General features: G+C 47.3%; 1 long non-coding RNA gene across 2 annotated transcripts; it reads left to right on the top strand.

The window, feature by feature from the left end:
* Positions 1 to 383: 383 nt before the first annotated feature.
* On the top strand, positions 384 to 24,904 carry LOC107129669 (uncharacterized). Of its 2 annotated transcripts, none has more exons than XR_010586620.1 (3): positions 384 to 691; positions 1,580 to 1,674; positions 22,687 to 24,904. It is a non-coding gene; the product is annotated as an uncharacterized lncRNA (long non-coding RNA). The 2 variants fall into 2 exon arrangements; XR_010586619.1 differs by lacking the exon at positions 22,687 to 24,904 and adding an exon at positions 11,940 to 12,376.
* Positions 24,905 to 25,128: the final 224 nt, after the last annotated feature.

The raw sequence follows: 25,128 nt of genomic DNA, 5'->3' as shown, positions 1-25,128 counted from the left end.
CGGCTTTGAAGTGCCAACATCAGTCAGGCCAGGACTAACTTTTTTCATTAAAAATTTTTCAACTTCTCTAAGGGAGCTTTTTGCCTTTTTTTTTTTTTTTTTTTTTTTTTTTTTTTAAGCCTGCCAGGGCATTTAGATAAGTTGAGCCTCCAACCCGTGGCCCCAAGACATCAAAAGGAGCTGGGTCCAGTAATGCTGGAGGCAGCCATCACTAAGCCCTAATGGAGTGCTTCATTAAGATCGCTTCAAAGGCCCCCGTTTACAGACTCGGAGATTGACTAATTTACACATTGTGGGAAAATTGCTACCAGCTCTGCCCACACCCCAGCAGGGGGAGAGACGCCCTCTTTCTTTGAAAGGCAAGAACTGCAAACGGCCCCTCTAATTGCAGACTGGCCTTTTCAAGGGAAATACCCAAGCCCTGCCCTAAATTTTGCAATCGGCTGCATTAGCACTCCGCGTCCTCGCACCGACCCTGGGGTCCTGTTTGTCCAGAGGCAGCGTGGCACCAACCCAGCTGTGTGTGCTTTGAAGCTGGATACTCCCAAACACGTTTGGGTTTGAACCCCAGCTCTGATCCTGCCAGCGAGGAGCCTTAGAGCAAGTGACTTAACCTTCTGGGCCTCAGTTTCCCTCATCTGAAAATGGGTGTGATCAAGTCACCTCCCAGGGATGTTTTCGAGGATCAGAGGTAAGGACGGTAGGAGAAGCTCAATGTGCTGGCTATTTTTACCTTAGCGTAAACATATAAGAGAGTGAAAAGGCATCCCCTGAAACTGAAGCCATGTTTTCACAAGCTGTCTTTATGGCTTATTGATTATTTGAGATGTTGGCACACAGATTGCAGCATGAGGTCCACAGACAGGTGCAGGTCAGACCCATGGCTGTTTTAAGAACTGTGTTACATGGCCTCAATGGCAGCACATAACAGCATCAATTCATGTATTAATAGTTTTCCTTTGTCATAAAAGCAAGTTGGGAAGGGCGTAATGAGGCGAGCTCTCTTTGGGATGCTGTGACGTGGATTCACCCACGGGTCTGAAACCAGGTCTGGCTATGGAAGGTTGGTCACCAGAGGCCCTATGGGAAAAGCACCAAGCCCCAGGTGCAGTCACCCTCCCAGCCTGGCTCTGTTCCCAACGTGCTGAGCAACACCAACCATGCCGCCTGTCCTCTCTGATCAGCAGGGTTCTCCTGGGACTGAGAGGGCAAGGCCTAAGTATGCCCAAAGCCTCCTCCCCAGCCTGACGCCTCGGGGTCTTCACCTGGCTTGTGGCCTCAGCGTCTCTAGGACCTTGTGAGAGATGCACGCTCACAGGCTGCCCCGGCCTCCTGAATGGGAATCTGCATTTGGAATGATCCCTGGTGATTGGGGTGCACAGTAAAGTGGAGGAGCTCTGCCCCAAACTTCTCTGGCCCAGGAAAATACAGTGATGGTTGTTTCCTCAGGGGATCCAGCCCGGTGACTTTGGCCTTGGAACTTGTGATTTTTGAGACTAACAGCCTGGCCAGCCCCTTCCCCACCACCCAACTGGGACTCATTGTGTTTACATCAGTGTCACGCAGCTTTACTCTCTAGGGTCACATGGGATCCCAAGTGAGGTAAAGAAAACCTCTGCATCATTCATTGAGCACCTACCGTGTTCAGGCATCCTGCTGGGCATAGCGCACCTGGTAAGTAACTGAGATTGTGAGTCATTTGGTCTTTTGGTTGAGTCAGTGGAGCAAGAGATTGAGTGACTTGCCCAGGGTCACACAGCCGGTGAGTGGCCTCCTTCCAAGGGGCCCCTGCACCACACACCCCCTCCAGGCTGCACAGAGGAAGCCCAAGGTGTCCATTTCTGGAGGCACCCCCTGGAGAGGCTGGTTAGATGGGGACCCAAGGGGAGGCCAGAACTGCCACGTCCTCCGGTATTGTCCCCTCCCCCTCTACTTTCTATTTGCCCATCTTCCTAATTAGAGAAAAAAATTCTACACTCACTTCCTCTATTCAACCTTTCACTTAAAAAAAAAAAAATGCAACTCCCACCCCCTTGGTTCCCAGCCTCGAAGGGAAGCCGCCCTGGCCAGGGGCAAGCATCGCAGCAAACCACTTAGCAAACCGCAAATTTCAGAGGCCTCGTCACATCTGCGTTTTATCAGCTTTTTCCGGATAGTATTACCCTGAGCAATTGTCTGCAGATCGGCCGACAGCTGAGACGTTCAAGCGCTGAATTAGGGAGAAAGGGCCGGAGATAAAGCCGAGCACATGTATCCCATCAAAGTAATGAAAGCCGCCTGCCGCCAGGCCGCCCTGCTGCCTCCTTCCTAGCCACCCTGCCGCCCCGCAGGAAGGCTGATTAACCCTTGCGAGGCAGGGGAAGAAGAGCAGGGGTCATCCAATACTCAGGCTAATCAGGGTCCCAAGAACGGGAGGAGGGCGAAGGGGGTGGGCCGGAAAGAACAGCCATCTCAGAGGGCCACTCTGACCTCAGGATTAGACCTGCTGCATTTCCTGTCACAGGATTCGGTGGGACAGCAAAAAGGCAAATGAATAAGAACTTGGTGCCCACAAGGTCCCAGGGACACTGCCTGGGTATTAAACATTCCTAGAGGAGTGAGGGCAGGCCATTTCCTCTGAGCACGGCTTGCCTTACTGTGAATGGATGCCATGTTTGCAAGAGTTGGTAATAATATTTGCTGAGCACTTACTATGGACTGGGCACCTTTGTTCCCCTTGCTTCCTGGCCCACCCCATGGTGTGCTATACCTGGAGCTCATTGCATTGAACTCCAGTGTTTCCTAGTGAGGGGTGGACACCAGGATGTCCCCAGTCCTCTGCTCCCATGACCAATGCTACTTAGGTATCTGTGTTCTGCCCTTCCAGGGGCCTATGTAACAACTCCCCGGCATCCATACCTCCACAGTCCAGAGTAGGGTCTCAGGGATGTGGGCTGTACCTAGGCCTAACTTCTATCCGGACTGACCAGCACGCCTTCAGAAAGACTCTCGGGTTTACAGTACACGAGAGTGCACAGCTCTCCAAGACATTCCAGGCAATGTTACTTCATCCACTTATGGAAATTTGCCTTTTTCATAGTAAGTCTAAAGCGACGCCGCTGCTTTAAAAACTACCAGTCATTTTTGCTGAGTTTGAACATCTCATCCTTGTTAACCATTTAGACCTCTCTTCTGCCTCTCACAACCTGTGGTTATTTTTCTATCAGATCTTTGATGTTTTTCTTATTGTTTGGTAAGAGTTCCGTGTATATTCCAAGTAGTCACCGTTCATCAGTTTGACTCTTTGCAGCATCATCCCGTGCGTCCTCTGTCTGCTGCCGTGGCCGGCGGTGCCTTGGGTGGACAGGAATCCTTAGTTTTCACACAGTCCAATTCTTCATATTTATCTCCTTCTGTCTTGTGCTCTTAGGGTCTTTGGAGTAGAATCATTCCTTTTTAGGCACAAAGATATCTCCTTATGCTTTTTTGATTGGCTTTATTATTTTAACATTCACATTTAGGCCTTTAATCCATCTGGAGCCCACCTTTTGAAAGGCTTAAGGAAGAGATTATCCATTTTTATTGAAGTAAGACAGCTTTGTCTGATGCAGCGTGCTGTTGGCTGAACTGGACCTTTGATTTCCCAGCAGGGACCTCAGCTTGCTCTGGGGCCCTGTCCTGCACCCCAGGCTCCCCAGCAATGTCCTGGGGAGGGGAACATCACTTAAAGTCTCATTTCCCAGCCACCTTCTCCACTTCCATAAACTGCTGCATAGGTTTGGACATCTTCTCTCTGTTTTGTATTCAACCACAATACACACAAAGTAAAGGAGGCCAAGATGACAGAAGATGGTCCTGCAATTAGGACCCCTCCCACCCACCTTCACCCCAGCATTGCAGCCTTGTGTACATCCTTGCCAGGGATCTTTGCCAGTGCAGATCCCTCTGCTGTGAGGGCTTTTCTTTCTTCATTCCTTCCCATCCGATTGGCCATCTTGAGGGGAGACCTCAAGAGTCAGCTCATTTGTTCACCAATCTGTGTGATCTGTGCACTAAAGAATAAGGATATGCTGTTTTCTGGAGGGTTTTCTGGAGAAAAGCAACACAGATGGACCCCAGCAAACCTCATGCAACAAAAGACGCTATTTCCAAGATTTGGAGTAGCTCACAAAAGTCAAGAGAAGTTGAACCATCAGGCCACAGGAAGACAGGAATTGGGTAGCTCTGGGCTTCTACAGAGCAGGAAGTAAGGGGAGGTCAGAAAAACTTGGTGTCAACTCTTATCCCGCCTGGCGTTGCTCTCTCATGCCTGAAGTTCTCAGCAGGGAGCACAAAATCAATTCAGCTTGGGTCACATGCTCAAAAAGGGTCAGACACCACGACTGACCCTCCGCCAAGACCACTTGTGACAGGAAGGAGCTGGCTCCTGGAGGAAAACACCTCGCAAGGCTTCTGGCAGCCCAGACACGGGTCATCCCTGATGGGCTCTTTATCCCAGATGTGACCTTGATGAGTGCTAGACCCCTAGGTGGGTCCCACCGTGCCTGCTCAAGGACCTCACAGCCCAGTGGAGGAGGCTAGTTAAGTAGAAAGTGCTCAAAACAAGGTAAAGAGTGCTGTGACAGAGGGGGCACGGGGATGGGACCCCTGACTCCAGGCAGAGCATCAGAGAAGGCTTCCTGTAGGAAGCAGTGCTGTGCTGGGCATTCGCAGAGCTGCAGGAGCTGGTTGAATGGAGAAGCGGGGGAGGGTGTTCTGAGCAGAGGGTGAGCAAAACATGCAGTGAGAAATAGACAAGCAGTTGACGTGGGAATGCTTTTCCTCCTGAGTAACAGAGGGGTCCTGGAATGTTCCATGTGGCCTCGGGGTCTCTGGGGCCCCACTCAGGGTTGGGTTGGAGAAGCCTGAATGCTGGATGAAGGAGACTTCCTATGTTTCTGATCTGACCTGAGAGCTTTTTGGTGGCTGTGAGGGCTGGGTACTCTTTCTTAAGACATTGACGCAACAGCCCCAAAGAGCTGACTCGATCATCAGGGCCAGACCCCTCACCTCGGAGTAGATGAGAAACTCCAGACGAAGGGGAATCTATCTGAATGACTCATCTTTTCTTCCCCTGGGACTCCAGAAAGCATCTGCACTATTCCATTTCCGTAGCAAAATATCTCCATCCTCTTCTCTCTGCCATTTCCACAGAGCTCATTTGAGACACACTAATCTAAACCAACCGGATCATGATACAGAGGGGAAAACTGAGGCCCAGAGAGAGGAAATCCTGGCCACAGTTTGTTCCTTGAGTCTCCTTGTTGAGCTTATAGCGGGTCAAGGCTGTGGGGTCAATGCTTGTGTTAAAAAAAAAAAAAAAAGTCACATCCTACCTTCATTTGAAAACCATGTTGTTATCCATTCACAACCACTAGGCTGGCTAATTTAAAAAATGGAAAATAAATGTTGGTGAGAATGTGGAGAAATCGGGAACCCTTGGGTATTGTTGGTGGGAATGTAAAATGGTGCATCCACTGTAAAAAACAGTTTGGTGATTTCTTAAAAAGTTACACATAAAGCTACCATATGACCCAGCAATTCCACTCCTACGTATATTCCCAAGAGAAAGGAAAAGCGATGTCAACATGAAGACTTGCACATGAATGTCCATAGCAATACTACTCTCCATTGCCAAGAGGTAGAAACAGATGTCCATCACTGATGAATGGATAAATAAAATGTAGTCTGTTAAGGCAATGCAATACTATTCAGACATAAAAAAGAATGAGGATCTACAGTGTGGGTGAACCTTGAAGACACTGTGCTAAGGGAAAGAAGGCAGACACAAATGGGCAAACACTGTATAATTCCATTTATATGAAATGTTCAGAATTTGTCCAAGAAAATCCATAGTGGAAGAGAGCTGATGAGTGGTTTACAGGGACTTGGGAGAGGGAAGAAGGAAAGTGACTGGTGAATAGGTATGGGGTTTCCATTTGGGGTGATGGAAATGTGCTGGAACTAAATAGCGGTGATGGCTGCATAGCATGTGAGTGTAACGTACTAAATGCCGTTGAATTGTGCATTTTAGAATGGTTACTTTTATGCTAGGTGAGTTTTACCTCAATAAAAATTAAAGCCAGGCTGGGTGCTTACACCTGTAATCCCAGCACCTTGGTTGGCTGAGGCAGGAGGATCATTTCAGCCCAGGAGTTCAAGACCAGCCTGGGCAACATAGGGAGACCTTGTCTCTACAAAAATAAAAAAAAATTAGCCAGGTGTGGTGGGCGTACCTGTGGTCCCAGCTACTTGGGAGGCTGAGGTGGGAGGACCAGTTGGGCCCAGGGGGTTCAAGGCTGCAGTGATCCCGCACCTCTGCACTCCAGCCTGGGCATCACAGCAAAACCCCAGCAACCCCAGTCTCTACATAAATACATAAAACCATGTTGTTTATGTCTGAGGGACTTTTGAATGCCATTCTTACACTGTGTCGATTGAGGATGATGTGAAGTTGCAGCAGAACACTTACCGGTGTGGGCCCTGTTCCGAGCCCTTACAGCTCCTCTAGTTCTCATGGCAGCCCTGTCACAAAGCTATCCTCATTATTACCATTTTACAGATGGGGAAACTGAGGCTCTGAATGATCAAACAGATAGCCCCATGTCATCAAGGAAGGGTGGAGCTGCGATTTGAATCCAGGTAATTTGGCTCCAGAGCCCATGCACTAAAGCATCACAATGAGACCCTGACTTCGAGTAAAACCCAAACCGCTCTGAGCCCTGATGGTGCAGTGTGGATCAGAGGATCAGGGGGCGGTGAGGATGGATACCTGGGCCTTGAAGGTGCTCCACCAGGACCGGAGCCACCCTCCCTCAAAAGTGCTTTGATTGGGCTTGGTGGGCCTTGAAACAACAATTTGAGGCTTCCTATCCATCCCCATGGGTTCCCTGGGTAATCATGATTAATGCCAGGACTAGGAGCTGGGTGCACTCAGGGCCCTGCTCACAGTGACTGGCCCTGTGATCACCCACCCCGGCCCCTCGTTACCGGCCCCTGCTGCATAGTGGGCAGCCTGTGGATTCCCTAATGAATTCTATCAGCCCAGTGTGCAGGAGATGGACAGATAGAGAGGCCAAATCCCAAAGTGGATTTATAAGCGGAAATTCAGGGATAAATGTGGGGTTGGGGTAGGTGAGGGGAGTTGACCACATCCACTGCTAAATCTCAGATTGCAAGAGGAGCTTAATTCGTAAGGCTATGTGCTGGAAAAGTCTGCATTAGCCACTTTGGCGTGAGTATATCTCTAAAACCACTAATGAAATTGTACTTTGGTCAATCAACATTTCTGGGGCCAGTGGCATGGGTAATCACTGGGCTTGCGTTGTACTTTTAGACAGGGAAGCCAATGTGGTCCCTGGATCATGCAGTTTCTTCAACACCGAATGTTTGTTTTTCCATCTTGTGGGTAGTGAGCCTTTCTTGAGCCAAAATATATGTAGCTCACCCATAAAACTTGTATTTTGTAGGAAAGGGAGGATAAAAGCTCCATTGACCCAGTATCCGTCTCCTGCCACACTCTGCCCGAGGCAGGCTCACGTGGATTATTGCTTGAATCTGGGAAGTGGTCATTCTTGCAGATGGGAAACTGAGGCTTTGGGAGATGGGGTACTGTGTGCAGGGTCACAGAGCACGTTGGGGTGAAACAAAAAACCCGATCCAGGTCTGTGAGCCTGAAAAGTGAGTTCTCTCTGCTTCACCGATAGCTCCCGGCAAGTGCTGTGGACCCTCGGGGAGCTGGAGGGCTGAGACTGTCTCAGAAAGCCGGCTTTGGACTGGATGGGGTGTAGGGAGTGAATGGCAGGAGCTAAGTACAAGGCAGGATGGGGCCCAAATGCCTTGCTCAGTGTCTGAAGTGCCCATCAACCTGTTTCCCTCTCCTGGCCACCTGGGAGAGGACTCTGGAGTTTCTTGGATTCTGGAGGTCAAACCATCAGATACGCACTTCCAATAAGGCCTTACACCTGCACATTAGTTGAAACTCCAAAAGCTGTACAGAGCTTTGGAGGACACATCCTGGCATGGCCACTCACAAGCTGTGTGACTTTGGGGCAAGTTGCTCAGCTTTCTTCTCCTACAAACTTAAACCCTGATCTCAGTCTATTGTCAGCCTAGGAATAGCTGCAATAACAAAATAAGCAAAAGAAAATAAATTACTATTGGAATAGAGGGAAAAGAATACATCTCAGCCATGTACCAGCTGTGTGCCCTTAGTCAAGTTACTTCGCCTCTCAGGGCTCAGTTTCCTTACCTGTAAAATGGGCATATTTTACCTACTTCGAAGGTATTGCCTGTCATTAAATGAGATAACACATTTAATTACATTAAATGAGTGCTCATTAAAGCACTTAGCAAAGCTCCTTGCATATGATGTTCAAAAAACTGGCTGTTTTATTGACATCATCATCATCATCATTATCACTATAATTACTACCATCATCACTGCCATGATTTCCACTACCATCACAGTTAGCATCAGCATTATCATTTTCATTACCATCCTTATTACTGTCATCATCATCACCATCACCATCACAGCCATGATCATCACTAACATTACCGTCATAACCATCACCATCCTCACCATTACCACCACCATCAACATCATAATCATTAGCATCACCACCATCATCACCAACATCACTGCTGTAACTATCACCATCACCATTATCATCAAAATCATTAGCATCACCATCATCATCACCACCACCATCATTACCAACATCACTATTGTAACTATCACCATCATCATCATTACCACTGCCATGATCGTCACAATCATTACCATTACTATCATCATCATCATCATCATCATTATCACAATAGTTACCATCATCATCACTGCCATGGTTTCCACTATTATAACAATTAGCATTAGCATTATCATTTTCATTACCATCTCTACCATTGTCATTATCATCACCATCATCGCCATTACCAACACCATCATCACCACCACCATCATCACCAACATCACCATCATAACTGTAACCATAACCATCATTGTCACAATCACCACCATTACCACCGCCATTATCATCACCATAATTTCTAATATTGACATCATCGGTTGTCATGATCATCATGACAATCAGCATCATCTTCATCATTATCGATTGTCATGATCATCATCATCATGTCATGATCGTGATCATCATGACATCAGCATCATCTTCATCATTATCATCCCTTTCGTCATCACCACCACCATCGTCACCACCACCATTATTACCATCAGGTAGACTGCTGGTGTTTCCATGGGACAGATCTGTCATGGTAAGTCTGTGTGATGGTTTAGGTCTTGAAGCTGATTTTTGTGGCTTGTGGTAGTTAAAAATACTATCCTGGCATTCTCTCCACTGTTTATTGTTTTAGAAAATCTATTAGAAAATTGCTTTCTTCCCAGTATGGTTCTCAAATAGCCAGCATCAGGATTTTCCACTGGCATCTTGGAATGTTCTCATCAGAAATCTCCTGAAAGGCATGATCGTTGAAGCTGGGAGATTTGCCCAAGGGCTGTCTGGGAACAGAGCTTCTAATGCCAATATTATTTGCTCATGCCTAGCTCTTTCCAGCAAACAGAGGCCTTTCAAACTATTAATATATAAACCAACAGCACAAGCACTTTGAAAGGAGAAGGGTATGGGGGCAGGGTACATTCATCTACGTGAGCTGCCATGACAAAATACCAAGGACTAGGTGGCTTAAACAACAGAAATTTATTATCTCACAGTTCTGGAGGTTGAGAAGTTTGAGATCAGGTGTCAGCAAATTTGGTTTCTGGTGAAGGTTCTATACTAATAGTTATGGCATTGTTCACCATCATGCAGTCAGCAAAACATAAACACATAATCTTGAATGAGGCAATAAAATTCCTTAAGGATTGTCAAATCTCAATCTTTGAGAACGTCTTTTTAGCATTCTGTGTGACAAAATGGGAAGCCTGCGTAAAGCACTTCTGCCGCAGACAGAAGAAACACAGTTAGTTATGCAGTCGTTTGAGTGGTAAGAGAAACTCACTGCCTTCTTCACGGAGCACCCTTGTTATTTGAAAGAATGATTGACATTCTCATTCTGAGAATGAGCAAAGTGAGCCTGTCGCTTCAAGGTGAACAGCTAATAGTATTTATTGCCAGAGAGATGTGAGCTTTCTTTTTCTTGAGACAGAGTCTGACTCTGTTACACAGGCTGGAGTGCAATGGCGCAATTTCGGCTCACTGCAACCTCTGCCTCCTGGGTTCAAGCGATTCTCCTGCCTCAGCCTCCTGAGTAGCTGGGACTACAGACACACGCCACCACACCCAGCTAATTTTTGTGTTTTTACTAGAGACGGAGTTTCACCATGTTGGCCAGGATGGTCTTGATCTCTTGACCTCATGATCCACCCACCTCAGCCTCCCAAAGTGCTGGGATTACAGGCATGAGCCACCATGCCAGGCTGAGATTTGAACTTCTAACAAAACTTAGAGTTTTAGAAAACTTGTATCCGTCATTGTGAGCTTGCTCTCCAAATGTAAAGACGTTTTTGATGATAGTATTAGCGAATGTGCTTTCTTTTGATATTGTAAAATTCATTGTGTCAACATTTGGCAGATCTTGTAAGTCAGTGAACCAGCATTTTCCAATGACTAATGCATGATGTTTCAGAATCTCACATAGGCAAAAGATACATCCAAAGTGCAACACAGACTAGTGGATTTTAATGTGACAAAGAACAAAATGTTCACTGATGTGTTTTCAGATTCCACATTAAAATACTATACTACTGCTTGTCAAGTTTTGTGTAGTATCAAGAAATTATCTGAAAAGCCTATAAAAATACTTGTCTTGCATCCAACAACATATCTGTGAAGCCAGATTTTCTATATATACTTCAACCAAACAACCTATCTCACAACAGATTGCAGAAGTAGATAGGAGAATTCAATGCTTCTATTAAACCAGAAGATAAAAAATTTGCAAAAAATAAGACAATGCCACTCTTCTCACTGATTTTTTTTTTTTTAAAAAAACAGGTTATTTGTGTTAGCACATACAAGATTTTTTATTATTGTTTTTAAATGAATTAATAAATATTTTAAAATATTTTTAGTTTTAATATCTAAATGCTGGTAGATTCAGAACATAAGCAAAAGCTATTTAGGGGTCCTCAGTAATTTTTAACAGTACGGAGGAGGCTGAGTGTGGTGGCTCATACTGGTATCTCAGCACTTTGGGAGGCTGAGGTGGGCGGATCACTTGAGGTCGGGAGTTCAAGACCAGCCTGGCCAACATGGTGAAACCCCGTTTCTACTAAAAATACAAAAATTAGACAGGCATGGTGGCAGGCGCCTGTGATCCCAGCTACTCAGGAGGCTGAGGTGGGAGAATCACTTGAACCTGGGAGGTGGAGGTTGCAGTGAGACGAGCTTGCACCACTGCACTCTAGCCTGGACAACAGAGTGAGACACCATCTAAAAAAAAAAAATGTACAAAGGGGTCCTGAGATCAAAAAGTTTGAGAACCACTGGTTAGTCCATTTTGCAGCCAAGGAAACCAAAGCTGGAGAGAGGATGGCAATGTGGCTGAGGTCGCCATGCTGGAAAATCACTCAACATGGTGGGAGGGCTGGTGATGTTCCTCCCAGATTCCCCAGCTGCTGGAGGATGGAACTTTGCTGTCGACCCTCTTCGGGGATTTCTTTTTTTTTTTTTTTCTGAAGAAAACTGAACCTGGACTTGGGCTGGAGTCATCCAAACTCACGCCCCTTTCCAGGGTCAGCTCCACCCAGTGCCTGCCCAACTGGGCATCAAGACCTGGCCTCTTGTCCCAAACCAGGAAGGCTCTGAAGGGTCATCCCTGATACAAAGCCCTGGGGAACCTGCACTGCCTTCCTCCATGCCTTCCTCCGCTCAGCCTGCTCCCTCTTCGCCCGCCCATAGGTATGGAGCCTCACAACACGCCCTGAGAACCATCCTGCCCACTTCCTGGGGGACCCACTGTGACAGCCGATGGAAATGCAAACTGGGCACCTCAGACCCAGTCCCAGGCTCTTCCACTGGAGGAAGGTCTCAGGACATCAGCAGAGGGTTTGGGTGACACTGAATACATTTGTCCCATCCCTGATTCGCAAGCCACCACAAAGTCAGCTCCTGATGCTCCATTGTTTGATCAGCGGGGCGAGGGAAGCCACACAGTATTCAGGATCCTTCATACTGGTGGGTCATTTGAAGAAAAGACAGTCCAGTAAAGTGCTGCCTAAAGGGAACTGATTCATTACCCAACTTTTCTCTGTGTACCTACTGTGTGCTAAGCATCTTGCCAGATCCCAAGGAGCTCTGTCCCCTTCCTGAGAGGAGCCAGGGGATGGGGGAGAGAAACCTACAGCTACCATTCTCTGCTGCTCAGTCCAGCGTTCTTTTCCTGAGAACTCACAGTCTAGAGTTTGGGGTGTGGCTTCAGAAGCCAACACTCTGGGCCTCGAACACCCCTCTGCTACTCTCTGCCTCAGTTTCCCCGCCTATGAACTGAGATAGTGATATACCTACCTCCTAAGGTTACCTTGAGGAACTAAGAACACATAGCAAAGCTTTTGCTGATGTGAGCTATTACTAGAACTTCTCCATCCAGCCCAAGTCCAGACCCTGCATGGGGTCGTCTGTAAAAGGATGGGGAAGGGTATTCTGCCGTGAGGGACCAGCATTAGCCAGGGCCTAGGGTTGGAAAGCGTGTGGCTCTGTTAGTCTACCAGTGTTCCTCAAGCATCTGCTCTGTGCCGGGTCACACACCAGGCGGGAGGAAGGAGACTTGGCGCCGGCTTCACAGTGCTGACAGAGTTATGCTGGATGTGGCATTAAGCAAAGCACTACAGCGGTCACTGTGCAGCCACCACCGTGGCTATCTGGAGAGCGGAGAGGAGGGCAGGGACTGGCTGGGACTGAACTTAGGCCTATGTGGGGCTTTGATAGGGTGTGGAGGGACAGGGGTGGGGAGGGCCCAGACCAACTACAGTCAGCTCTGAATTCAGATTGAGGAATGCAGACCTGATCCTCTGCTGGCACTAAGCAGCCTTCATCAGGTTCACAGCTCTCCTCTGCCTAGGTTTGAGAGACTTCAGGGTCAAGGACAGAGCCCTTACAACTCAGAAAAGCAGCTCCGAGCCTATAATTCTGGCACTTTCTACCTCCATTCAAAGTGCATGAGAGATGAGAACTGAGCTCTCTAAATATGCTTGTGTATAAGAGGGGAGTGGTTATCTGATCAGAACCTCGGTCTCTCAGAGGTAGGAGAAGCCTGTGCAGCCATTCCTGGATGCATGAATCCACCCTAGGACTTCCCAGACACAGGTTCATGCAGCCCTGCTTGCACACCTCCAGCGACAGTGAGCTCATTACCTTACTAGCTGGGAAGCTCTCTCCATTCTCCTGCTGAGGCGAAGGCCTTCCCTTTGCTGAAGGTCTTCCTCTTCTATCTCTTGCTTTTATTGTGACCGATTTCCCTTCCAGGCTTGCTTCTGGTTGTCTTTCTCCCTATCTTTTGCCCTTTTACTCTTCTGCTTCCTTCTTTCCTGTGTTCCCCAGGCCTCCCGCTCCCATGCTCTCCCTGCATCAAACCCCTGGAGTCCCATTCACTCACCGTTACCTGAGCATCTCCTGCATGTCGCAGGAACAGAGGGGTTAACTGGGTCAATCCTTGCTGTCATGGTGCAGTGGGGCTCTGCCCACATGGTGGATGAGGTGTGAAGGGTGAGGGAGAAACCATTTGTAAATAAATTTCTTCTAGCCAGAAGACTGGAAAATCACAGCATGGAATGAACACGCAATTCAAACCCAGATCTCCCTGAGTGGGAACAGATCCCATTTCTCCTGCCCCCGTCTGTGTACACCAGTGACTTTACTTTTCTGAGCCTCAGTTTCCTCATCTGGAAAGTAGGTAGATTATGATCTACTTCTCTGGCCTGTTGTGAGGATAAAATAAAATCTGGTGTGTGAGCCCCTGGCACACAGTGGGTACACAGCCCTCCTGTTGGGGTCCTCCTGTCCAAATCAGCAGGGCCTCAGTGCAGCTCCCAAATTCCAGCGCCTGGCAAGTGGCTGGCAGATCAGATTAGGGACATATGTTAGCAACTTTCCAGTCAGCAGAGGTCGGCCAAGCAATTGGCTCCACCAGACTCTGGGCTCCCCTTAACCAATTTGGACACAAGGAACAGCCACAGCACAGACCTTGGCATTCCTCCTGTAACCCCAGCTCCCACGTGCCCAGGGAGGAGTTGTGGCCTCCAATGGTGTGGCCATGCTAACCAAAGAGGGCCAATGCACACTGGGCAGCTGCTCCTAGGGGTGAGCCCACGATATGGCTTGAAGGCTAGTGTGGCTGAGCCCGGTCCTTCATGCCTGGCTGCCTAGGGCCTGGGGCCTCTCCCCTCCACCTGAAAGGCTGGGTCTGGGCTCTGGTGTCAGACGCACCTAGATTCAAACTCCCTGCTGCCATTTTCTACTTATGGTCCTCTGGGCAAGTCACCTCTCTGACCTCAGTTTTCTCTTCTGTAAAATGGGAGTAAAACGATGCCCACTCCACCGAATCACTGTGAGGGTGAAATGGGAGACAGGATACTTAGCACTGCACAGGTGGTCTTTTGGGAAATGCTATTTATTAAGGTGAGTTTTCCCACTAAGGTCAATGCCAGGAACAGACCTGAAGAGAATCTGGTTGCTCATATCTACAGGAAATGATAAAAAATGGAGCAGGACCTAAAACCATGCCCAGGGGGTAACGGTGAATAGCTGGCAAGGCTTGGCCTGGGGAGGTCCTGGCAGGTGGGAGGGGCTCACCACATAGCTGTTGACTAAAGGAATGAGAAGTCACTCAGGAGGACTTGAGCTCTGCCTTCAACTGCATGTGAGAAGGAGAAGCCAGCTTCATCGCTGAGGGGCTAACAGGCAGATCAAGATGAGAAAGATGTGAGGAGGCAGCTCCGGGTAAGGAAGTCTCTTCTGCAGCCAGGGCAGTCCAAAGACGGAGAAAGACGCTTCTGTGAAAGTGAGCTCCCCATCACTGGAGGTGTGTAAATCTGGTTGGAAGAACTGTAGGCAGACGTGTTATAAAGGGATTGCTGCACTGGGTGGAAGCTTTATCTCTGAGATGTCCAAGGTACTTTCCAACCCTGAGAGCCTATGATTCCAGGAGAAGTTTTCTCTTCCAACTCCAAGATTAGTGAAGGTAGCCTAATGCTGTGGCCAACAACCTCGTCACTCATTGCTTCATGCTGTGGAAGTGTATTTCTTGGCCAAGTAACAGCTCCATGCAGGTACTTACCAGCGGCCTTCCTCCAGGCAGTGACTCAGGTATCAAGGCTCCTTCCACCTGTGGTTCCACCATCCCTCGAGTCTCTGAGTTCTTAGATGGATCCTGTGCATATGGCTAGACAATATGGGAAAAGAAAAAGTGGAGGATCACATGGAAGATTTTCACGGACCAACCTTGGAAATGGTGCACTTAATGTCTCCCCATAGTCCATTGGCCAGAACTGCAAGGGAGGCTGGAAAACGCAGTCCAGCTGGGTGCCCAGGGGAAGAGGAAGTGGGCATGGTGAGCAGTTAGTCACTACCTTAGGAGCTGGGGCTCTCATCTGTGCATTCATCCTTCATTTATCCATCCAGTGAGTGCTCAGTGAGCACCTACTGTGTGCCAAGCCTGTGCCCTGGGATATAAACATGAATTGGACAGTCCCCTCTCTGGGAGTCCACACCTAGGTTTGCAGCCCAGGCACATCCACCAGCTATTGCCTGCAGTTTGGCAGTGACAACCATGATCTAAAGACGGGATAACTGATGACTTCCATTCTAGCACCACCATATGATATGGAAATGATCTCTCAGGGCCCATGTCCTTGTCTGTAAAGCAGGAAGAACACCACCAAGCTCAAAGGATGACGCAATATAAGCAAAGCGTGGGAAGCTCTCTGCAAACGGGAGTGAATATTCCCTATGTCCACATCCTCTAATATCAGTCCTCTCTGAGTGTTTTGGGTTGGATCAGGAGATGCTGTGTGCCACAGTAGAACAGTGATGGCCTTCCACACACCCCGCAGGGTGGGGACTGAACATGCGTTTGGTCAGGGGTGCAGGAAGTTTTTGCCCTTAAATCCTTGGCAGGTTGGTAGTGACCCCTCTGTCCTCACAAAGAGTGGCCTGAACAGAGGTGCCCAGTCCCAGCTCCACTCACTTCAAGGACTGGGGAGGGAAGAGTCTGAAGGGAAAAGTACCTGGAGCCAATGTGTGTATTCCTGCATCCCTCAGTGCATCAACCTCACTAGAAAGAATAATCCAGGGCAGTTTCTCTTTTATCTCAGAGCCTAATCTCAAAGGGTTGCATTACACAGCCCGGGAGACTTTTCCCAGAATGGAAAAACTTAGTATCAGAGAGGTTTAGCAAGTTTCCTGCTGTTGCAGAGCTGAGTGGAAGAGCAGGGATCGCCACCCAGGTTGGCCTGCTTAATGACATCTTTAGGGACATGAGTGTCAAACTCCCAGGGGAAACCCTGGTTCTAGCTCAGCCATTTTTGCTTCCTGTGTGAGCACTACTTACTTTCTTTGAAAACAGAGATGATGGCAATGTCTTCCCATCTGGAGAGATCAGTGAGAAATATTTTGTGTAAAATCTTGGCCCCAGGTCCAGCACATAGCAGAGACCAAACTGGAAGGTGGCGCGGTAAGGTAGTTAGGAGCATGGACACTGAGAGTCAGCCTCCGCCACTTAGTAACCATGACACCTTATGCAAATGCATCTTCTTTGTGCTTCAGTTTGCTCGTCTGTTAAATGGAGATGATGAAATACCTGGTAAGTATCATGTAGGCATAGGTTTATTCTCATCTGTACATTGATGTGGTTGATTCCTATTAGTTTGTTAAGCTACGTACTCTTTGCAAATAGATAAGATCAAGGTGTCTTAAGCTAGAGTTTTGTATTTTTACTTTATAGTGCCTGGAAAAAAAGTTCAGCAATCTCAGCTCTGGGAAGGATGTTTGAGCAGAGAGAAGATTGAGTCTAGGAATTCAACTTCCTCCACTTTACTGATGAGGAAACAGAGGTCCAGAAAAGGAAAGAGGTTTACCCAGGAACTTGCGACCCACTCGGTGCTACCCGTTTAGGCTTTGCCCACCTCTTTCTGTTTTAGAAAATGACACCAAGCCTTGCTTAATGTGTGTGATGGAAACCTGCAGAGGCTCCAATGAAGCAGTCCTGGGCCATGATGGGGAAGACTTGTCTCTCCGACATTAGCCTGGGTTTTGCATTTATTCTCAATGTGAGTCTCCTTTCTTCGTCTTTCTGTCTTATGCCCTGCACATCCCCTCTCAGGCTAAGGTAAACAAGTTGGAGAATTTTAGAATTGTAGCCATATAGACCCTCAAGCAGCAAGAGGTTCTAGACTCCACATTTCAATCCTACAAACATGTATTATATTAGGCGCCAGATCCCGAACTAAGGGGATTTAGTGGTAAATAAAACAGACATGGTTTCTGAGCTCACAGTCATGCTGGGAGACAGACGCTAAACAAATAACCACAAACAGGTCTGGGTTGGGTGATCTTGAGCAAGTTTCCCCTCAAGCCTCAGTTTCTCCATCTATAAAATAAGATGAATGACTCCTACTTCCCAGAGTTGGCCCGAGGATGAAATGAAGTGGGTAGAGACGGGGCCATCACCTTAGTAGACATTCTAAAGAGTGGAATCCCTTCCTGCTCTCCCTGACTGTGGAGGGAAAGACTGCACTTGGATTTCTAAGGCTTCTCGAGTAGCTGAAGAAGAAGAGGGTGATACAAATACACAGGACGGCATGCTGTGTGCCAGGCCGGGCCGGGGCTCTCTTGGCATGGCAATTCCACTAGGTCTGAGAAGTCGAAAGCAAAGATTATTAGCTGAAAATGTACCATTGAGCCTGTTCGTTCTCCAGATAATCCAGTTTATGTATCTGATAAAATGGGATCAAAATGAGAAACACATTTCCAAAAGGAGTTGGAAACAGCATTGTCCTTCCTCCAGAGCATTTTACAGCTGCAAAATCATGGTGATTCGTGAATGTTTCACGTGATCGATCCTCAAGCAGCAGCAAGGGCAGCACTGCAGTTACCCAGGCCAGGGGTGGACTTCGGCTCCACCACATGGAAGCTCGGCAGCCGAGTGGGCAAGTCACAGCTTCTGTGAACCCCGGTTTCCTCATCTATGAAAATGGAAATAATCATATCTGCTGAGCAATGTTACTGGCGTGTAATTGAAACTCAAAGGGAACTGCAGAATGTAAGTTTATGAGAGGGAAAAGTTGATCTATTTCATTATGATACCCGCAGTGTTAAAACAGTACTTAGAGCATACCAGGTGCTCATTAAAACGTTCATTGAATGAACAGTACACAGCAGTGCTCAGCAAATACTTGTTGAATGGACAATTGAATAAATATAGGCATATAAGTATGTCTTTCTAGCCTCACAGCATTTTCTGGATATTTTTGTTTGTTTGTGGAATTTTTGTTGTTGTTGTTGTTGTTGTTGTTGTTTTGTAGATAAGACATTTGGATTCAGAGAGGTGAAGTAATGCATCCTGGCCCATGCACTTAATTAGGGGCTGCCTCTTACCTTTGAACCAGTTGTGTTTGATCCTATATGCCTTATATTTTCCACTGCATCTAGAAGTTTCTTGGAAGTTGTATCAATTAGGAATGCTTCCCACAGAATCTTAAGCTATAAAGCACAACAGTAGCTTAAGCGATAAAGATGGACTCCTCTTCCATGAGAAGTGGGAGGTGGCAGTTCAGGACTGGGGCAACAGCTGAGCATTGGCATCATGGAACCAGGCTATTTCCAGCTTTCTCTTCTGTCATCCTCCACCAGTTGGCTTTTTGTCCTAATGGTTGTTACTTTATGGTTACAAATGGCTGCTACAGCTCCAGGCATCACAACCAAGTTCAAAGGCGGGAGGTAGGAAGGAAGGAGGGGGTGGTGCATTTCCTGAAGTGCTTTCTTCTTATATCAGCAAAGGAAAAGGGAACCAGAGGCAGCTGTCTCAGAAGACTTCCCCTTAAGCCTTGCTTGTTAGATTGGCCACATGGCCAACCCTGGGCTGCAAGGGCGGCTGGAGAGGTGGGCCTCCAGCAAAGACTGACGAGATGGCCAGAGTCGCCCAGGCCAATCACAATTGTTCCACGAGGACAGGCTCACTGCTGCTCTGAACAAAATTAGGGCCGGATGGTGAGGGGAAGGCAAAGGGGTTGCTCCCCTCGAGTTTCAATTACATGCCAGTACATTGCTCAGCAGATATGATTATTTCCATTTTCATAGATGAGGAAACCAGGGCTCACAGAAGCTGTGACTCGCCCACTTGGCTGCTGAGCTTCCATGTGGTGGAGCCGGAGTCTACCCCTGGCCTGGGTAACTGCAGTTCTGCCCTTGCTGCTGCTTGAGGATAGATCATGTGAAACATTCATGAATCACCATGATTTTGCAGCTGTAAGGGAAGGGCAAAGGGGTGTGGAAACCCAGACAGACCTGGAAGAGACTTGGCCGCACCTTCATTTAACAAGCCAGGAGACCAAATCCAGTGTGACTGCCCAAAGACAAGATCTGAAGGAGATCTAGCTTTGTACTGATTTTTGGAAGCAATCTCAGTGAGCAGGGTTCCTGGAAGGTGCCCCACACGAGAGTGTTGATTTTCTCTGCATGCCGACACAGCATTCTGCAGCCATGCAGGGAGGGAGAGTCCCCTCATTCAGTCTGCTTTCAGTTCTTCAGATCACATCTTGGAGAAGTGATTAGTAAGTGCAATGCATGATCCTTGATAATTGCTGGGATTTGCAAAGAAAAAGGATCTAAAGAGCATGATTGGGTTAATTGGGAGGAAATTTGAATGTAGATTAAGAAGCACATGATAGAATTGAATTGATGTTAAATTTCCTAAGTGTGAGAATCATTGCTGTATTTATGTACAAGAATGCCCTTGTTCTAGGAGATACGTGCTGAAGTATTTAGGAGACAATTCATGTTTGTCTCACACTTGTCTACAAATGGTTCACAAAAAATATATATGCATGTGTGCACACGTGCGTGTGCACGTGCACACACACACACCAGTCCCCCTTTATCCATGGTTTTGCTCTCGTGGTTTCCGTTAGCCTCAGTCAACCGTGGTCTGAAAATATGAAATGGAAAATTCCAGAAATAAACAATTGATAAGTTTAAAATTTTGCAATATTCTGAGTGGCCGTGATGAAATCTCATGCTGTCCCACACCATCCTGCCAGGACATGAATCATCCCTTTTTCCAGTGGGTCCACGCTGGAGACACTACGTACCGTTAGTCACCGAGATCATCTGTTCCTGACATCCAGCCATCAACATTATCCTGTCTCTATGATACAGGATCACCCAAAGCAGGTGTTCCTTCTTCCAAAGCATCATCAGAAGGTGACAGCAGCCTAATCTCCCTTCATCTCATCATGCAGGCGTGTTACCAACTCACATTGTCTCAAGAAGAAGGGGGAGAGCAGTACAAGATGATGCTTTGAGAGAGGGAGAAAGTGTTCACATAACTTTTATTATAGTAGATTGTTATAACTGTTTCATCTTATTATTAGTTGTTAAACTCTTAGTCCACCTAATTTATAAATTAAACCTTATCCTAGATATGTATAGGAATAAAACACAGTATATATGTTTTATTATGTATGATTATATATTTATTATGTATGATTATATATTTATTATATATGATTTGGTACTATCTGAGGTTTCAGGTAGCCACTGGGGGTCTTGGAACATATCCCCTGTGTATAAGGGAGCACTGCTGTACACAGCCGTGCACATATCTGTATATATAGACATACATATAAATACATATACACATATACATACACATTCAAAGAGAGAGAGAAGAGGGTGAGACAGAGAAAAAAGCAAATATCAGCATTAATACCCAGTGCATCTAGACGCTAAAGAAAGGTCATATAAATGTTTCCTGTGTTATTCATGCAACTCTTTAGTAGGTTTGAAAATTTTCAAAATAAAACATTGGAAAAATAATAAATTAAAACTTTTAAAAGTGAGAAAGCTTAACAAAAATATCAAGTAAACACACAATGTGTTAGCGGGCATTAAACCGAGCCCTGCTGTGGGGCCTCTTGGTGGCCAGTAGATCTCGCATTCCAGCCTCAGTCGGCCCCAGGCCTGAGTTCCTCCTATGCCGGATGGGGATGAGGTTGGTCACGGCCTCACAGGTGTGTGGTGAGCATTGTATGAATGACGTGCGTAGAGTCCTCAGCACCAAGCCTGCCCCAGAAGCCAGGTTTCAAAGAAGGGTGACTATGATGTGCGTCCCTGTAAGTACTACTGGGCCTGGCACATGGGAGGCAGGAAATTGGATGTAACCTGTGGGAGACCCGAACCTGGTGACTTCACCTGTCTGAGTCTCTCTAGAAGGAGATAGCTGGGGACTAAAGGCACGAAAAGACCCCCCAACTTACTCCCCACTGACCCCACACACACACATTCTCATATCTCCTCTTCAGAGAGATCCTCTCCATCGGCTTAGGAGTTGGGGTTGGGCGAGACAGCTGGCCTCTGTGCACTGGGATGGAGCTAATTCCATTTTCCAGTCCCTGTGTCCCAGCACTGGGGTGCCCCCTCCTCCGGGGTGGTGGCCAGGGCCTGGCAGCTCAGAGGAACCTGGAGCTCCTCTTTCCCGGCCCTCTCGGGCAGGCCTGACAATCCCCACTGCCGCAGGGAGGCTCTGCCATCCGTGTGCTAATCCCATTACCCACAAATGAAGATGTAATCACAGCCCTTTCAAAGGGCTCCCAAGGCAGATCCCTCTTTGGAAAGAGAAAAGCAAGTGCAATTGTCCGAGCCACTGACTTCTGAAGCTCCCGCTGGGAGGAGGGGATGCAGAAGTTATTTGGGGCCAGCAGCCTCTCAGCTGGGAAGGGACTGAAATGGCGGTCAGGGCGGAGACAGCCCGAGTGTGGGTGACGAGTTAGGACCAGGTGGTGGGGTGGGGTGTGCAAGGGACTGAGGCTCCCCAACTCCCACACTGACCTTACTGCGACCTCACTAGTGCTACAAGCCTATGCCCTGGGATATAAACATGAATAGGACACAGTCACCTCTCTGGGAGTCCAGACCTCGGTTCACACCCAGGCATATCCACCATACCTCTGTTAGCACCATGAAGCTGGGGCCACGTCTCCTTCCTCCCACCTGGTGTGTGACCCAGTACAAAGCAGACACTCGAGGAACATTGATAGACTAATGGAGCCACACACTTTCCAACCCTAGGCCTTCGCAAATGCTGGTCCCTCACTGCAGAAGATCCCTCCCCATCCTTCTACAGACGACTGAGATCTCCCCCTTGCAGGGTCTGGACTTGGGCTGGATGGAGAAGTTCTAATCTTTACTGTGACCTCAGTTAGAGATACAGAATTTCAGCGCCTCCCATTGTGCCTCTTTCAAATGGGTGCAAAGGTCTTATCTGATACGTTGTTGAGCAGCTGTGTGTGGAGGTAAAATATAAATGGTGACACGGGCACAGATGTGAGGGCCCTGTTGATGTCAGCGTCACATTATATGAACAGTAGTAAACTTTCCTCAACACTGACTACATGCCCAGCACTTTTGTAATGCTACTTTCATTCCCATTTTACAGATGAGGAAACTGAGGCACAGAGCGATTAAGTGACTTGTTCAAGATCACAGGGCTGGAGAGTGGTGACTAGTTTTAATGGCTAGCAGAAGCAGGAACAAAAGCTACCATCTGCTTGGAACCATCGTTACTTTTGAACAGAAACTCTGGTGTTTGGCAGACAGCAATGAATTCATCTACTTTTGCGCAGAAGTAGGGTTATCTTGCCCTTTGACTGTGCCCTTGTAGGCCAGCAGAAATTCTGAGTTTCAAGGCGGATGAAGGGAGTCAACCATGACCTGGAGTGGAAAATGTGTCCCTGGGGCTATGTCCTCTGTGCCTCGGGCCTGGGCTCCAAGTGGCCCTCACTGCCTTCTAATAATCATTGCTGACTATGCGTGAAGTGCCTTGTGCTACGCACTGTCCTGTGTGAAATCAGTGGCATGCTAGGAAATGTTTGACAAACAGCTCTTGGAGATAGAACTCCAATCCACAGCATTTCCCCTCATGGTGTAAATAATCCCACTTCCCACCATGGTGGATCTCAAGCTATCAACATGAGGTCATTGACAGGGAACTGGGAGAGGTTGCGTACAACTGGGTCTCCTGTGTGGTTCCAATGCACTGATCTTAAGAACTCACAGCACCCTGATTGGGGGACAGCACTTTTATTATGCCAGTTTTATAGATTAAGGCATTAAGACATTGAGAGGTTAAGACAAGCACTTCCCAAGATCACTTGTCAAGTAAATTCTGATGCTGAACCCTTGTCTCTGGGAACCCAGATGAACATGCTGCCTTCCGAACAGAGGCCTGTGTTTAGCTCCTCTCTTCCTGATCTTCTCAGGGCTAAGTCTACCCCCAGTTAAACTCTACTCTCCTTAAGGGTAAGGATCCCAGCACAAAGCATGAGCACCAGACACAGACAAAGCAACAAGGAAATATTTGGAGAATTGAATTGAATGCTTTGATTTCAGTTGGATCAATGGACTCGTCCAAGGTCACACAGAGGGGCAATAACAGAACCCATGACTGGAACCCATTACTGGAACTCATGACTGTTGGCTTCGGATATGAACCTTAAGTAGCACCTTCAGTGTCAATTCTGAGATTATTGTCACATCCAAGCATGGACATGAAGATTTCTGTTATTCCTGGGAGGGGGCAGAGGGGCCGTGGCTTCATACTTTGCATTTTCAATGCACCTTTGCCCCCTTTCTTTTGTAGTGAAAAGCATGACCCAGCACCTTGTATGTGTTGGAGGCTGAGCAAGACCAAGGGCACGTGGAGGGAAGAGGTCTGAGATTTATGGGCTACTTGATCATTTTTGAGGTTTTTTTCATTTGCTGTGGACTGAATGTTTTTGTCCTCTCAAAATGTACATATTGAAGCCCTAATCCCCAGTGGGATGGTATTTGGAGGTGGGGCCCATGGGAGCTAGTTAAGGTTAGATGATGTCATGGAGATGGGACTCCCATGATAGATTTTGCTCTTACAAAAGGAGAAAAAGACAGGATAGGCTTCTCTCCACTGAATGAGGATGCAACAAGAAGATAGTCTGCAAACCAGAAGAGCACCCTCACCGGACACCAAATCTGGTAGTACCCTGATCTTGGACTTCCCAGTGTCCAGAGCTGTGAGAAACGTTTGTTGGTTTGTTGTCTCAGCCACCCAGTCTATGGTATTTTGTTATAGCACCCAAATAGACTAAGACACATGATGTCAGTGTTTCCTAAACTAGCAATGCACTGGGGGCAACCAGTGTAACATGGTTGGTGATATGTGAATGAACCTTTTAAAATGTTAATACTTTTGCATTTATTTTAATATGTGTTAAAAATATTTCTAGTGTATTATATCAGAAATAGTTTTCACTGCAAACAACAAAACAAAAAATAAAGAAAACAGCAACAAAAACCAGTGGCTTCAACAGGAAGTTTATTTCTCCTCTGCTGTAAGTCAGGGGCTGGCATGGCATGGGATATGGTTTGGCTCTGTGTCCCCACCCAAATCTCATCTCAAATTGTAATCCTCAGTGTCGCAGGAGGGGCCTGGTGGAAGGTGACTGGATCATGGGGGTGGTTTCCCCCATGCTGTTCTTGTGATAGTGAGTTCCCACACGATCTGATGGTTTAAAAGTGACACTTCCCCCTTCTCTCTCCCTCTTGCTGCTGTAGTAAGTCATGCCTTGCTTTCCCTTCACCTTCCGCCATGATTGTAAGTTTCCTGAGACCTCCCAACTATGCTTCCTGTTAAGCCTGTGGAACTGTGAGTCAATTAAATCTCTTTTCTTCATAAATTACCCATCCTCAGGTAGTTCTTTATAGCAGTGTAAAAACAGACTACTACAGAAAATTGGTACCAGAAATGGGGCACTGCTATAAAGATACCTGAAAATGTGGAAGTGACTTTAGAACTGGGTAACGGGCAGAGGTTGGGACAGTTTGGAGGGCTCAGAAGAAGACA

Source organism: Macaca fascicularis, chromosome 5 (genome assembly GCF_037993035.2).
Source record: "Macaca fascicularis isolate 582-1 chromosome 5, T2T-MFA8v1.1".
In the NCBI taxonomy this organism is placed as follows: domain Eukaryota; kingdom Metazoa; phylum Chordata; class Mammalia; order Primates; family Cercopithecidae; genus Macaca; species Macaca fascicularis.
Note: the sequence above shows the minus strand (reverse complement) of the source record. Positions and strands in the feature narration are given on the sequence as shown.